Raw genomic sequence first — 16,250 nt, 5'->3', positions numbered from 1 at the left:
CTCCCACAACTCCTGCACCGCCGCCAAAATCAAGTAAGGAAAAGGCTTCTTTGGGGCTGGTTTTAAGAGGAAGATGGCGCACACTGATGAAAAACAGCAAGTAAATGCATACACCAGATGCCATCTATCATAGGTCTCCCCGTCCGCAAGTAAATGACAATTCAGCTTTATTCCCACTCCTGCTCTGCAGCTCACAGTGTGCCTCAGAGCTCACTGAAAACATCTATTGATCCGAGGCGCTACTTGGATAGAGCCCTTTAAGCAGCTCTGTGCCATCATTTTTCCTGAAGATCAGAAAATACACAAAGCTGGGTGAGCTCAGGGGGACTCGACTTAACCCCAGCCAGGTGCAGGAGTGGCAATGTCTGCTTGAACTGAATTAATCCAGCACATACCTTGTGCAAACTCACTGGCATAAAACGTTTGCTCTGTTAAAAGGTATATTTTTTATTGCTCTGCTACTCTCAACTAGATTAAGGCTTTTTTATTGCCTTCATCAGCTTAGTATCTGTCACTTTCAATTAAACTGACTCATATTTAAGAATAATGCTAATTATTTTAATGTTTTTGCCGTAAATCTAGCCTATGCTAACAGCTATAATGCAAATCATTTGTGATCTGAATTTTGAATTATAATAAAAAAAATGTTTTGTGTTACTTGTATTGCCATAGTGTTCACAAACCTATTGAGGATCAGAATGGCACTATATGAGAATTGCATCAAACACATAAGACAATTGGTTCTCCTGTCTCAAATATTTTCCAAGTAAGAAAAGAGATTAAAAACAGGTTGAAATGATGATAGGTCTGTGTTATTTTTGCAGACTTCTCTTCTTAAGACATGTAACATTAACAGGCAAGAAATAGGGGAAAACATCAACAAGAAAGTATAAATAATTTTTGTAGAGGCTTGTTTTGTTTTAAACAAATATATGTAATGTAGAGCTAACAGTTCTTAATATTGACTCGGCTTTGGTGTGCAGGGGTACAGACAGCAAACATTTCACAAATTCAAAGCTCTTGAATTTAGAAAGTAATTTAGTCAGTTCTCTTCAGATTTTCCAAAAACATATTAATTTAGGCTTAAACTCAGCTTTCAAGTTTTAAATATAAAATATTACTCCCTGGGTTAAAAGGGTGTCACAGGACTAAAATCAGTCTTCTAAAGGAAAAGATATTGCAGTTAATCTGTGAGGAGATTAAAAATCTGTGCAGTTAGATCATTTTCTCAGAAGAAGGCAAACTGAGAACTGAATACATATCAATTACTTAAAAGCTAGAAGATACTACAAGTGAGAGTGAGATACAAGTGGCACCAAGTCACAAAATGGCCATAATAAGACTATGTACTTTCTACGAATTTTTAATAGGTAGGCTACAGAAAAGAAAAAAAAAAGCAATTAGGAAAAGTTCCTTCGAAGTGTTAATCCTGTAAGAAAGTATACTCAACAAGAAATAGGTAGTTATCTATAGGATTCTGCTATCCCCTACAAAATTAAAAGTAAGAAACAGCTAGCACAACACTACTTTGCTTCCACATTCAGTCGCGGACCTCACACCTATGCTTAGTTCAGAGCCTGGATTCCGGTTCTTGCTGTCCTCACTTTGTTATTTATTTTGATTTAAAGAGTCATTAGAAAGCACTGGCAATCCGTGACAGGCAGGGAAGCAGGACCAGGCTTCAACCTTCCCAGGCTGTTATGCAGTCTAATAACCATTAGACTACAGAGATATGTTGCCTCGCTATAGCCCTTATGAATATAACGTTATTTGCTGCAAATTTCAACTGGAAGGCAGTAGACATCTCCTGCCCTGCCTCAATGAATATTGAGGGTGAGTGCATATACCTGCTATACCTGGCTGTTATACCTGGCCGAAAGTTAACAGAAGGTATTTATTTCATCATCTCGAGCTTAGAAAAGCCCTGGACCTGAAATTACCGTTTTCTGGGTAAGTCAAGTTTTGTGTCAATGAGTAGCTACCCTTAACTAACAGGCAACATGACTTGCATCCTCGCAATAAGCTTAAATGATAAATGAAACTGAAACCAAGACCCTAATCTTCAATCTTTGTGTCAGGAAAATAGAAAATAAGTAACTCTTTGATATGTAAAGCAATAACACAGTGTTTCTCTATTTGTCATAATTACTGAGAGACATACATTTGGACAGGGCATGCTCCTGTACGGCTGTGTTATCAGTTTTAAGCACATGTGATTTGTCGTGATAGAATCGATATTAGAGGGAATTCTTTTTTGCTCTTCTTAGAAGAGTCTAAGAAATATTTTGTACTAACAGTCTTCTAACTGGAAGAAGTGGTACATCACATACACACCGGCATCTCTGCGAAACTCCCATGCCTAGGCTTTCATTGTGTGTAAGGGATCTCAACTACTGCCACCAAGTTTTTACCTTTGGTGAAATGCCTATTAAAACCATTTAAATCTTTTTTTATCAAAAACACATTTTATGGCTTATCTTTCCAACTTGCTCTTATGGCCCTGAATCTAGAAGACAATCTCTGTCTTGTTGATAACTACATTTCATAAAGAAATATCAAATAAAAGCCTATGATGTAGTCCTTAAATGGAATGGTTCCAGGAGGTACTTGGTTGTCCCACAACACTGCAGATGCAAAGACCTCTATAGCGAGGTCACTGGCTGCACAGTGAAGGTAAGGGGTCATTGGCAGACAAACTCATCCTTCAGGACTAACCTGGTAGCCTTCTGGGCATTTGGTGGCAGATTTATTACCTTGGTTCTGGTCGAGGTATCTATTCACGCCAGGCTTGCAGAGCTGCCAGTAGTTTACTCTCACTGATATAGGAGAAGGAGAAAGTTAGTAGGTGTCACTGCTCCATTTGGAAATAAATAAGTGTTGACCATATATTTTCTTGCCATTGTGATCAAGACAGGAGATACCTGAGATGTGGAACCTGATTCTCCCCAAATACCAATTATCTTGAACCTTACCTAGACCTATCTCATGGGACAGGCTTTTTCACAAGGTTTTCCTAGCAAGTTCCTTGTGGTGAGAAACTATAAATAATATAGTGACCTCAGAAAAGTTGCTGTCTTGTCTTAGAAAGGTTCTAGCTGGTCTTGTCACTATACAATTGTTGAGATCAGTCACTGAGTCCTTGATTCAGCCTTAGGAAAGATGAAAAGATAATTTTTATCAGCCTTCTGGGAATACTTGCCCGTAGACTTGCACAGCAGCATGTTCATCTAGATATCTCCCAAACACACCCCATCCAGCATGCAAACACTAGCGAAGGTGCTGACATGTGTTCTAGGTAGCATGCTTTGTATCTCACTGTGATCATAGTTCATTTTCAATGGTCATATGAATTTTAAAAAGAAAATTTGGGTTATAGTCACATAAATATGTGACATTTCAGTTTATTTCTTCATTTGCAATTCACTTCAAAGCAGTATCATGAATTTAATGCAAGCAAAAAGTTCCCTGAGCCTGAGCCCTAAGTCTTCACAGAACTTATTTCTGTCCTCCTTCTTCCTCCTCTACTGCCTTTTCTGTCTGTTTTCACTAACTCATCACTTCTGGGTGTATATGGTTTGTTGCTTCCAGTATACCTTTTTCTCCTCCTTTTCTTTCTTTGTCTCACAGTCAATCAGCCTATGAAACTAATTCTGCCCTTAGACCTACACAAATTACCAGAGTAATTAATCTTGTTTCAAATTTTGGCTATCTGTACAGAATCTCAGGAGACAGGTGCTTAAAGTTATCTTTGAGAATACCTGTGGAAAAATACTGATCATACAGCTATTTGCATACCTTCCACATTAAACACAGTGAAGGAAGCTTTGAAAAATCTGGCATAGATTTCAATGCTTTCTGCACTGAATCTTAGATAAAATGCTTTGTGCATGTGTTTCAAAACCCTGTTTCAAACGCTTGTGCCCGTGAAATGCTGCCATTTTAATTCCGGGCAAACAGTTGATCACCTGCTGAGTCCAATGTTAGGTCTAAAGTTTTCTGTCATTTAAAAGCAGTCTTCTGACTTAAATATAAAATCAGTGGCTTACACAGTGAATCATTATAAATCTCTCGCAAGCTTTTAAATCAATCAGTCAGGTTTAGAAAGCAGTAATTTGAGAATCATAGCTCTGAGGCTTTGGGGCCTTTCTGTGCAAGGGTAATAAATGTAAATGATTCTGTAGCTTGTAGGAACAGCGGTTAGTTTGCTTTTTACCTCCCAAGGAGCACCTAGGTTTGGCTAAGGACGTTTACCACAATATTTGAAAAAAAATCCATAGTGCTGTATTATTCTCAAACCTTAAAAAAAGATGATGACACAAGAAGGTACATTTAACCATAAATCATAACTTAACCATAAACCACAACTTAACCATAAACCATAACTTAATCATAAAACTTGATTTAAAACAATTCTTTACTCAGAGGCTAAATTATTTTCTGGCTAATAACGAAGACTGGAAATTAAAAGTGCCTTTCAATGCAAAGGTTGCTAGAGAATTGCTGTACCATTGGCACAAGTGAAGTCACCTAGAATTAAAGCTGCTTAGCATTTTCCATAAATAAAACACTGTTTTCAGCTTCTCATAAGTTTGCCAAAGCTAAATCATCAAGACTGTAATTTTCTATGCCTGTTACTTGCCTCTGTCTGGTTATAGCTTGTTGTTAGAGAAGGAGAAGCTTTTCAGCAAAGGACTTTGGAGGTTTGTCAGAATAAAAGTGGAGATTTTTTTTCTTTCCTCTCCCCCCCCCCCCCCCCCCCCGAAAACTGTCCTTGACTCTACACATCTTCCACAGATTTTCCCATTCAGGCTGGGGTTGTTTCCTATCAATTGTTCTCTGTAGCTACCTTCATAGCTCCCACTTTGAATAGAAAACTGCATCCTTGTGAGAACTGGTATAATGTTTTATTTGCTCTACTCCTGCTTACTTTTGTGTGTGTGTATATGTGTGTGTATAAGTATTCATTATATATGTGTATATATATGTATACATATACGAAGAATAAATGTGTGTGCATGTGTATGGTTTTTTTTATTTTGCTTTGTTTTTGTTTTTGTTTTTGCTGTCCAGGCAGCAAAAAGTAAGTGGTTGCGTGTTCATTTTGTTCCTGGCTTCTCCACCCTGGGTACACTGAAATATCCAGAGGAGCATCTGAACCTTTTCTGAGAATTACTGAGATTTCTTTCTGGGGGAAGTTTCTGAACTGCAGGGAAAGGAGAATGAAACAGGAAGCAGGGGATACACGCAGTAGGAGGGCAGGCTCCTGAGCTTGCTTGTAGCAGGAGGGGCAGGGAAGGGAACCCACAGCCAAGGCTTAGAGGTGATAAAAGCAGGAGATTTTAATTGTGACCGCAGGAATTGCATGGAGTTTGGGCAGCTTTGTGAGGAAATTGAAGTATTGAAGTTGGCACTCTGGAAAGTAAGAATGGGGCCAGGAGGGGAAGAGGAGAGGGGAGGTATCAACCTGGAAAGATGCATTGTGGAGAAAGAAATCTACTTTTAGATCTTTTATTTTGAGTAGTGTGACAGAATCATAGAATCAGTAAGGTTGGAAGGGACCTCTGGAGATCATCTAGTCCAACCCCCCTGCTCAGCAGGGTCAACTAGAGCATGGCAGACAGAGTTGCATCCAGGTGGGCCTTGAAGATCTGCAGAGAAGGAGACTCCACAACCTCTCCGGGAAACCTCTTCCAGTGCTCTGCCACTCTCACAGGGAAGAAATTCCCCCTCACGCTCAGGCAGAACTTCCTGTGCTTCTATTTCTGCCCATTGCCACTTGTCCTGTCACACGGGACAACTGAAAAGAGTTTGGCCTCGTCCCCTTGACACCCTCCCTTCAGGTATTTGTACATGTTGATAAGATCCCCCCTCAGTCTTCTATTCCCCAGGGTGAAGAGGCCCAGCTCTCGCAGCCGTTCCTCACAGGGCAGGTGCTCCAGCCCTCTGATCATCTTCATAGTCCTACGCTGGACTCTCTCCAGTAGCTCCATATCTCTCTCATCCTGGGGAGCCCGGAAATGGACACAGTACTCGAGATGAGGCCTCCCCAGGGCTGAGGAGAGGAGCAGGATCACCTCCCTTGACCTGCTGGCAACACTCTTCCTCATGCACCCCAGGCCTTCTTGGCCACAAGGGTGCATTACTGGCTCATGGTCAATTTGTCATCCACCAGCATTCCCAGGTCCTTCTTTGCAAAGCTGCTCTCCAGAAGGTCAGCCTCCAGCTTGTACTGGTGCCTGGGGTTATTTTGCCCTTGTTGAACCTCAGGAGGTTCCTCTCCGCCCAGCTCTCCAGCCTGTCCAGGTCTCTCTGAATGGCAGCACAGCCCTCAGGTGTGTCAGCCACTCCTCCCAGCTTGGTGTCATCGGCAAACTTGCTGAGGAGGCACTCTGTCCCCTCATCCAGGTCACTGATGAAAAAGTTGAACAGGATGGGACCCAGTACTGAGCCCTGGGGGACACCACTAGCCACAGGCCTCCAACTGGACTCCACGCCACTGATGACGACCCTCTGAGCTCTGCTTTTTGGCCAGTTCTCAACCCACCTCACTGTCCACTTGTCTAACCCACACTTCCTGAGCTTCTCTAGGAGGATGTTATGGGAGACAGCATCAAAAGCCTTGCTAAAGTCAAGCTACACAACGTCCACTGCTCTCCCCTCATCTACCCAGCCAGTCATTCCATCACAGAAGGCTATCTATCAGATTGTCACACAAAACATATCAAAATTCTCCATGAAAAGAATGACTTTGCTCCAGATTACTATTGCATATTCTAGCAACATCCAGCTTTACAGGCTGGAAGCCTTGGGGTGCATTTTGGCATGCTCACTACTGTCCCACCGCAAGGGTCTGACTGACCTATGCTTTTAAGTCATGCTACACTCTATGTCCACCAGTTTGAGTCCTTGCTTTGATCTGGGATGTTCATCTGCGCCTGCAGCTAATGGCAGAGATCTCTACTGCAGCCAGCCCAAGATAGGTAAGGGCTGTCCAGCTCTCTCTCTGTAATACAGAAGAAGGACGAGAAAGATTTAAAGGGATCTGAGTCATTTTCCTTGTCTGAGCAACACAAAGGCCCTTTGGCTATAGACCAAAAAGTACTATATGCTGTGCTGCATTCCTAACTAAATACTATGTTTCAAAAGGCAAAGCAGCATCAAAAATAAGAATTGTCGGATAATCATTTGTTATTTTTCCTAATGTGGTATTTGCAATTGTGTGAGGAAACCTGGGACCAGCCCATCATTACAACATAGGAAAAGCCATGCTGACTCAGAGCAATACTCCCTGTTTTACTGATCTGTCTTTGATAGCATCTACTGCCGGTTAAATCAACACACAAGAAACTCAATAGTGCATAGTTATGAAATTTCCTCTGGAAAGCAAGTTTTTCTGCCACCCCAGACAACCTATGCTTTAAACTACAAAATGGATATGTACAGACACTCTAAAAAAAAAAATGTTATCCTATCGAACGCGACAGCATACACATTCACTTCATGCAAATGTGCCTTTAAGTTATTTTCTTATGACTAATACCAAGCTCTTGGCCCCAGTCATCTCCTATGATAATGAATTTCACATATTAATTATGCATTGTGTAAAAGAATATTTCCTTTGATCCATTTCAAATGTTGCTCTTTGACTCAGTTGAAAGCTCCTTTGTTCTTGCACAGTGAGAGGGTTAATAGCAGGCAGCTACTCACCTGCGGTTCTGTGGGCTTCAGCGGGATTAGGAGGTACTCAGCCCTCCTGAAAAACAGGATAATGCTTATGACTTGTTGAGGATTTAGGAGTCCGAACTTAAATATCCTGGGTAAAAACAATTATGCTGTTAGGTGTAATCAATCATTTTCTTTTGTGATGATTGGGTGCTGCCTGCTTGCACAAAGAAGAGTCAGAGGCTATTCTTGCCCTTATTACTATTAGTGCTTAACTTATGCATAAAACTTATCATATAAAGTTCCGTAAAATCTGTTTTTTGTACAACGGGCCTGAGATAAACCCTTTGCAGTCAATGCAAAGAATATTTCTGATAGTGGTACTGGAAGACAGATCATCTTCAGATGACCAAAGGTCCTTTTATTGCTAACATACATTCTGCTCCAGCAAACGTTGCTCACGATTCCCTGAGCTTTGTGCCTTTCTGCCTATGGTGCTGCATTAACATTTTTTTTACTGAATTATATTTCTCATTCATGTTAAACTGAAAAAATTAAGAGCTTGCAGCAAACTAAATTCAGGTAGATATAACATCATAGGAGCAGTGTTTGAATAGAAACATGAATCAGGTAATAAATAGCTCTCTTTGATCATTGTTTTTAAAATCTCTTGAACCATACTTTGATTAGTTCTATTTAATATTTAACATCTGGTTAGTCAATTCCAATCTGCAAGGCGCGTGGCTGGAAAAAGTCTATGCTGACTAATACATTTATAATACTACAAAGCTGACACATAATTGATTTTAGTTCCCATAAAAGGATTATGGTAACTTTTCCTAATCCATATATTAGGGTTTCGTGAAGTCCAGTGAATTCACACCAGGGATACTGTGTTTATTCCTTATCAATATTTTATGTAAAAATGATAGGATTATATTTTAGCCCAAGTACGAACTTGTGCTAGTTTTTCCAATGGAAAATAGTTAAAATGCAGAAAATGTCACAGTGCTGTCATAGCACTGATACGGTGAAGGACCACATGGTGTTTTCAATTTTAATATTAGCCATATAAAACCATAGTGGACTGAAATTTGGTATGACTGTAAACTACCAAGGATTCACTTTCTGCTAAAAGGGTACGAAATGTACTTTTTTAAAATTTATTTTCATAATTTAAAGTCAACATAAAGTATCTGATTACAACCTAGTTAAAAGCTTAATTTAAGAAACACAGCTTTTCAGACAAACATGGGTTTAGGAAGTCCTGAAAACCGCGAGTTGCTGTTGATGCTGGCAACACCTAATTGCTCAAGATTATCTCAAGTAATTTGGTAATCCTATCTAACAAAATAATTGCTTCATTAATAATAAGCCTAATGCACTTATATGTCTAAAACATGTGCAAAATTAATAAAAGGCAAAATTGAAGATATTTGCCTATCTGAGGAGAGTTTATTTTATGAAAATTGCTCTAGTAAATGATCAAGACCAGGTGCAGTGCTAAATACAGCTATGAATAAGGGGATTATGAAGTCAGGCAGTGCTAAGTGCCCTTAGCCTTTTGCCATGGTAAGGCCTTCTCTGATCTAGAGCAGTAGGTCAAGAAGACTTTGATCCATCCACTAGTCCAAAAATGAGGAAAGGAAGCAATATCCATACCACTAAATAACATATTGGGCCAGGGACCAATCTTTTGCTCCAAAACCAAGTGCCACAGACCACTTAGACTGTACTCCTGTGCAACAGATAATCTTAGAGAGAGCTGATGATGAGGGGAGGAGCAAACTAGCAACGAAGCAATGACGCGGTGTAAACCATCAAGGGTCCCATGCTCAAAGCCATTCCCTGGCCATCTTTATTCTAACAGAATCCTGTATCCTGAGAGAACAGACCAGGCATGAAGAGAGCACTCTTTTGGGCAGCTAAACATAAAAAGCCGAGTGATAGGAACAAATTCTAACACAGAATTTAGAAGAGAAAAGGAAAACCATCTGGTACAGGAAGCTCTGTAAGAGGTAATAATGAAAAGAGATATCAGTATGGGATGATATCTTGGTCATATTCAAATGAAGAGCAAAATTCCCCCAAATCTTCAACAGAAAGGGAGGAGATCAAAAAGACTGTGTATAAAATATGGTGCCATTTCTCATAGGAACTCTGTCTGATAGAAGTATTGCAAAGCAAAACATTTCTAAAAAGCATCATGGTGCTAACATAGAATGAAACAATACCGAGATACAAAATAGATCCATGGGCATATTCATTTGATTTTATGTCTTCTCACTGATTACAAGGCAAGTGGACAAAGATCTGAAGCTACTGTGTGTTGTCTGTATTTATGTATTGCTTTATTATTTCTCTGTAGCAGTGGTTTCTGTAGACTATAAGGTCTTCTTTGGCCATACATGCATAAAATCAAAATATATATAAAATAGTAGTATGCGTATGATTTGAGGACTGATGGTAACTCTTCACTATATTATGTGATTTTTACATTATTCTTACTGCCCTCATAATACTAAATGCCTCACAACGGAGAAAGAAATTATAATACTTCAGAATTATAATACTCCTGCCGGTTTCAGAAATAAATGGAACTACAGCCTTTTTTACTCTGAATCCTTTAATTATAAGCCAGTCAAGCACTCGGTTCAGGCAAGGTGGTGGTATACTTGGCCCTCAGGAAGTAAGGGTGTGCAGGTGGCTTTACTGGTAAGAAATAAGGTACATGTGGACTTTAAAGCAATAGATAGTGGTCTTGTACCTCATTCTTTTGGATTTAGGTGCCTACATTCCATCAGAGTCCTTCAGAGGGGCTTTGAGTCTCTTCTGCATCTTTCTTTATAAGTTCTTTACACGGAAGAATCAGGCCTCAGCTGTCAATCAAGAAATGAATTTCTGAGTAAGAAAATGATTAAGTAATAAGGACAATTCAAAATTAGTGTCCCAAAACAATTGAATACTCTATTTTTATGTTTCCATAAAATGCTCTTTTCTCTTTTTTTTTTTATCTTCATTAGGGCACCTATTTACAGCACTATAATATTTACAGCAACTAGTAGACAGCTGCTTTTTAATCCACTTGTTGATATAAGTCCTCCCTTCGCCTCAAATTACTCCACGCTAACAAACCAGAAAGGCTTTTTCACTTTGATTGGGCCAAAGCCTCCAGAAGATCCCTCTGTTTTATACATAAGCAACAATTTACCCATTTGAGCCATATTTTATAAGGAAAAGACTCAAATGTCAATTCTATGATGCCAACTCTGATATACAAAATTTACATTATTCACAGTACTAAAACGACTTGAGAAACAGCAAGACATTCATTTTGGAACCAAGACCCTGCAGCCATTATAATAGTGGATAATAGTGGAAAGAGTTTTATTACTTAGCAGCTATGCTATGTTGTTAACACTGAACAGTTCTTTTTGAAAGTTAACATGTGGCATATAAATAATATATGACTTCAGGGTGTATTTCCATAAAAAAAAACTATTCCAGCCTCTGTTCTGCCTGTGAAAGATACTGAACCGTCATCCCATTACATGCTTAGATAATTGAAATATAAATACACGATTACATGCCTCTGAACACTGTCCATCTACTAATATCACCCACCTAACAAGTCTGTGCTATACTGCCTGGACAAATTTCTTCGTTCTGTGGGTTTTACAGAATTCCTTTAACCAACCTCTCTGAACAGACCTGATATTGTTACTATGCAAGGTCAGACATGCTAGCCAACCTAACAGTAAAAGTCCTTCACCCACTAGTGTGGAAAAACTGACCCTAAACTGACAGTAAAACCCTAGGTGGGATATTTAAGTCTCAAGTAAGTGGTCAGTTAAGTGCCTGCAGAAGTAAAAGGACAGATAGCATATTTGGTATGCTAATAGAAAGCTATTTACTGGAGGAAGTGACAAAAATATCAATCAAATCAGAAAGGGCTATTAAGAACCGTTAACTCCCTTTCAGATGAGCAATGATTTCCACTGGGAAGTAAATAAATATTCATGACAAGGACCAGTGACTGAAATTTCACCAAAATTACACTCCGGTAAGACTTCCACACCAGACAAATCCTTAGAAGATGCAGCTGGCCTGAGATTTGGAAGGAGACTGAATATTTACAGAACTCTGCACAGGTCCCAGAAAATTTTATTTCTGTGTTCTTTCCCTTGGCTCCTGAAATCTGCTGCGGATGTTGTTCTTCAATATTGTCTGATAAGTCATTCAAAAGTCAGACTTTAAGGCTTTGAAGGTCATTTCAATATGACCTGTCTACTCATATTTGTTTTATTTTTCACAAACACTTTTTTTTCTTTTTCTAAAGTCCTATTATAACAAATCTTGGAAAAAAATCATAGTGGATTCTGATATCATGTGGAGGTGATTTTATCACTTGAAAACAACTTTGAGCTTTTTTATGTGAATTGGAAAGTCTGTCTACAGATTTCTAAATGTATCAAGAATACAGAGTAAAAAGGGGTATTGTGCATTTACAGTGTGCACAATTGGAAAATGAAGATTGGAAAATGAAGCCTTGCTGACTTTTCCTTTATTTCTATATGAAAGAAATAACTGGTTACCTCTTTGAGATTATTTTCTCCTTTAGGCTGGCATACTGGAGGGCAAAATCTAACTTCATCCCCTTCCCACCTGTTCAGGAAAAGAATATTTTTTTCCTTTTTAAGAAGAAAAAATCAATGCAGGTTAATAAATATAACAGCTCACAATGCATTAGTGTATTAGTAATGTAACCTAAAATTAAATAACCTACTTACAAATACAGCAGCCTTCCATGCCAAGTTTCAGCCTGGAGCCAATTTTTATGGCTCAGTTATGAACCTCTAAAATACTGACACTATCTTAAATGCCTCCATCTTTATCATTTGCTTCTTTTTGATACAAATTAAGGGATAGTTTTCAGACAGCTTTGCAGATTGGTTACTTGCATGGAGTTGATTAGTGAAAATAAATTCTTACGCCCTATCTCAGTGTAGGGAAGAGGAGATTTTTGCCCAGAGAGGTGGAAGATTTTGCCTGAGATCTTCAGCGAAAAGAGAAAATGTATGCTCTGGTTCATTTACATAAAAGCCTAAAAGCCTTCTCCTTTATTCAGATTGAATGCAAAAATCATGGAAGTAAAAGATTTCTTCACTTCTCTGTGCTGAGCAGGTGATTAATTTGGGGAATAAGGAAGGTTTTCTTTGAAGATTAATTGATCTTGTAAAGGGTTTGGGGGATTTTTTCTTTTGTGTTTTTTCCCTTCCTAGAAGCATCATAGGGGTCCTAGAACACTAAGATTAAGACCTAAAGGGGAAAATATCCTACAAAATTTCATTTCAACTTGCCTCTGGTGTACAGCCAAGATCCGAAACTCCAAGAAGGCAAATGTGTGATTTAGGAGTTAAGTGGTGATCTTCATAGATTGAAGGTAAAAAGTCTTAACACCAAGGCTAGAATTAAGTCACTCAGGCAGAGACACCAAGAGTCACCATAGAGCTGTCAGATACAACACACAACTTACAGGAAACCCTAGCCAGATTCGAAGCCGGAGGCTAAAAAGGAAACCCAGGTTATCAGTATCACACTCAGGCAGTCAAATTCTGCTTGTAGGATGAGATTCAGTTTGAGATTAGATCTTCTATACCTAAGTGTCAATGTGTAGGCATCTCCATCTAAGCTAGCAGCTTGGTTCAGCTCAGTGTAAGCGTCAATGCCCAAGCCATTTGAAACATCTCAGGGCTGAAACAAGCAGCAGCTGCTCCAGCAGTGCTCAGGTCTCCCTTAGGCCCCGTGCTATTTCTTCCAGTCCTGTATGCCTGCTCAAGGTACCTCAAATGGCACAAGGCACCTACTTTAGACAACTGAATCCTGTCTTATACATCTCTCTATAGTCAATCCAGATGTAGTCAATAGAAACAGAAGAGCTACTTGGCTTATTCTAAAACAGACATGCAAGATGAAATTCATTTGCCTAAACAAAGGCATCTGTGGCCGTTTCAGATGCCCTGGTGAATCTGAGACATCCTCACAGGATGGCAGATAAAACACAGAACCTATGAGACCTCTGCCCTTCTAGAGCAACAACTGGAGCTGGATGAGATCACTCACACTATCTAAAATTACAATAGAAAACTATGTTTAGGCATCTGAATCACACTCCACACGTTCTTTGATTACAGTGGCAGCCTAGATACCGTACCATATGGACATGACTCATTTGCCCACTCACTGGCATCCAGGCCCACCTGAGATGTCCTAGGTATCTAGAGCATCGGTATAGGGCTGGCAAAATGGGCACAGGACCTATTGGTAACCCAGATCCTTCTGGTGGATTCTCAGTGAAATGTTAGGCTATCTCAAACACCACTACTCACCTGCACATGGGCAACTGAGCCAGGCCATAAATTTCTGCTGACTGTGAAACACCTCTCTCTCTCTTCTTTTTTTAGGCCCTCATTTCACCTGCCAGAATAAGGCAAAGGTATGAGCAGGAGGATCAAATCTTAAGGGAGAAGGAGAATCACCCTGAATACTGGTTGTATGGTAGAGAGGCTATGTAAGATGATAACAGGGGTTCAAGAAAATTCCTGCTTCTCAGGTGTAGAAGCAAAAATGTATTATCACAATGCTTACAGTGAAATTGAAAATTATTCTGATTGCATCCACCTGCTTTAAAACTTAAACCTCAGGTTTGTTCTTTACTTTTTGTCTGTCTTAAGACTGCAGTTTGTATGCGTGTGGGGATACGCATTCACGTTCAGCTCTTGCAAATCTGACTTGGATGACAATCTAATCCAAAGTGTGCTGCAATTTCAAACAAAACATCATCACACATCAGCACCATGTATGCAGTCCTTAAAGGTACGAACAAGAGCACATGCGTTTGTATACAGTGATACAATCAACTTTGTCCCTAAAACTGGCATTCTTTCCAAATTGGCCCTCAATTTGCTGTTCATTAGCAGCAGTATAGTCTCAGTATAGTTACCACATACATCATCTGTCTGTATGTAATTACATTGTGGTAGTTCATCTTATCATAATGGACGGACAGGCAACCACACAATTCAAGTACTACCACATTATCTCTTTTGTATCCATTTCTGTTCTGTAAAAGTATGTTGTATAAGACATTGCATAACTGCTAAATCATTACTTGGAGGAAGGCACCTCATCCTATGTCTGTTTATGGTCCTTATTGATGTTCACTTTCAGGCAAGGGATAGAGTTACTTGATGTCAGCCTAACATCAATACCACGTCACAATACAGAGTTTCTAATTACGGTGCTTTGAATTTCTTTGAACAATATATTGTGAAAGCTCTCAAAAATAAAATGGCATTTTCTGACATTACCAGTCATCTACAATTTTTTCATTCCTAACTGGTAATATATGGATTTCAAGGAATAAGAACCGGTGTTGTTGCATGACTCTTAGAGTTGGGTATAATGACTGTGGTTGCTAAGTATCTCTGTTCTTTCCACACTGACAGCAAGACAAGCTGACTCACTGGTCAAAGTCAGTCACATCTGCCCTCTGACCACTCCACAGTTCATCAGCCCTTTTAGTTATGGAATTTTTTGAGACGTGATTAGAGTGGTTGTTTCTTGTGGTATAAATGTACAGCTATCAAAACCCTTCATCTTTATTCAAAGGTCTGAAAAATGTTATGGTTAGTGTCAGTTTTTAATAACATAGATTCCAGACCTTTTCTTTGCAAATACCTACCTCTGAAAATATAAAGAAGAGTAGACCAACATATCAGGGTGGAAGTTTATCTCAGTTTTTACAGATATGACAGTAGACTTACAAACTGTACTTGTTTTTAAAGATCGGTATTTTCAGAACCTTTGAAAATTAAAGAAAAAAGTGTTTGGAGTAAAACTGTAAAAACTGCTTTCAGAATTAGAGATATAAAAATTAAATATGTGATCTTGTAATAAAATTAATAGGCACCAACCCAATCAGCAAACGTAACACAAATATTTGGTAATTGTTACCTATCTGATCATGTTGAAATGTAGTTAAAACAACTGATGTGAACAGATTCACTTGCACAGATAAATCAGTAAATTAGTACTTCTTGCATCATTGTGACAGTGCTGCCTGAAAATACCATCAGGTACCCACCAAATGTAAACCTGTAACCAGTTTCCATAGCTAGAATCTATTTCATCATTTCAACAAAAGGATTGGTCCCTATCTGGAGTTAGCACAATCCAGGACAAATTTAGTCTTTCCTATAGATTGATTACAAGGGATTATATTTCCAATATAACTTCAAATGCTACTTCAAAATTTTTTTTGTTTTTGGCTTAAGGGAACATTTATATCTGCGAGCTGGAAGTGTCCATCTACCAATATTAAAAAAGCTAACAATATATTCATGTATTTGCCAAAATATAAAATAAGGATAATTTTTGTAATTTCTGTAAACCTAGTTTTCCAAACCGTAGTGAATATGGTACTTTTACAACCTCCTTCAGGAACCTTGTAGTGTGTTCTGGGGCTCAGATCATCTGCTGCTGTTGTGATCACTCATGTCACCTCTGAGATGCTGAGGCCAGCTTCA

The sequence above is a fragment of the Rhea pennata genome, chromosome 1 (genome assembly GCF_028389875.1).
Source record: "Rhea pennata isolate bPtePen1 chromosome 1, bPtePen1.pri, whole genome shotgun sequence".
Classification (NCBI taxonomy): domain Eukaryota; kingdom Metazoa; phylum Chordata; class Aves; order Rheiformes; family Rheidae; genus Rhea; species Rhea pennata.
This window is presented reverse-complemented; position numbering follows the sequence as displayed.